The sequence below is a fragment of the Trachymyrmex septentrionalis genome, unplaced genomic scaffold, assembly GCF_001594115.1.
Source record: "Trachymyrmex septentrionalis isolate Tsep2-gDNA-1 unplaced genomic scaffold, Tsep1.0 scaffold108, whole genome shotgun sequence".
Taxonomy (NCBI): Eukaryota; Metazoa; Arthropoda; class Insecta; order Hymenoptera; family Formicidae; genus Trachymyrmex; species Trachymyrmex septentrionalis.
In genome coordinates this window covers 298,918-300,189 of record NW_017304207.1, presented here as the reverse complement: position 1 = coordinate 300,189, position 1,272 = coordinate 298,918, and positions in this window count along the sequence as shown.

Here is a 1,272-nt window from a genome sequence, read left to right as displayed (position 1 = left end):
TATCCTATACTACTTAATAAATACTACTTAAATTTTAATTATAAATATAAGTGTAATACGCCTATTATAAACCAAAAAAACTAATCGGTTGAATAAACGGGACTGAAATATTAGTATACATATTTATGTAAAATACATTTTTATATAATAAACGAAAATATATTTTTATATATTTTTTATGTTTATGTATGTACACATACAATAAAGTATATGTTCAATAAAATAATGTATATTAGCTATTCAAAAGTCTGTAAAAAATGATGAATTCAAAATTTTCATATTTATGTGAATACACCTCTTTTTTTGTTCCAATAATATCTAATGTTTTTTCATTAAGACCATAATAACATTTTTTTCATGTTTTCATGACCATCGCAAATTAATTTATTTAAAAAAAAAATCTGCCATTTCTGTTTTCAAAATAATCCAGAAAATCCGTTATCCGCTAAAACATAATTTTTTCATTCCAATTATTAATGATAAAAAATACACAAGATTTAGCGAAAAAACGCTAAATTGGCAACACTACTACAGCGATAATTCTATTAACTGCGTTCAGCAGAAAAAGCAGCTTTGCAACTATTGTAAAATTTTGCAATATGATTGGTTTATACATTCCGATCTACAAGAAATCAAAAGCAAGAACCAATGGTATTGAATAATTTTATAACAGTTGCAAAGCTGCTTTCTTCTTTGACTATAGCTGTATTCCAAAATTTACTAAAAATCTATAGTTTACGTCATGTTCACTATAGATTTTCAGTACTGGCAGTAAATTTTGGAACACAGCATATATAATATGGACTGCTAACAGCAATTTCACGGGGTCGATTGTGTATCTTGAAATGAGATGAAAATTACAAAAGTGAACAAATTCACTAGAATATTCATAATTTAATTGGTCAATATCTAGTAATCATTGCTCACTTTTGTAATTTTAAAACCTTACAAAATACACAATCGAGCTCCTGGCTGCATTTATGGTATAAGAATATAAGATATTTCATTGCGCATAATGGCGGAAAAGTGCTAGAACAATCAGAAATATGTCCAAAATTTAGCGCTAAATTCAAATGCAATGTTGGTAAAAATACATACGAGGGTCGTTTGAAAAGTCCGTGCAAAGTCAGAGAGATGGCACTACTGGCGCGTATCAAGGTTAGATTTAGTTAGTAGCATCTCTTGGAGGAACACACACCAAGTTACAGCCAGATCGGTCTATTTGTTTGTGTTTGGCATTCATTTGAATCGAGGAAGTCGAGTGATTTTCAA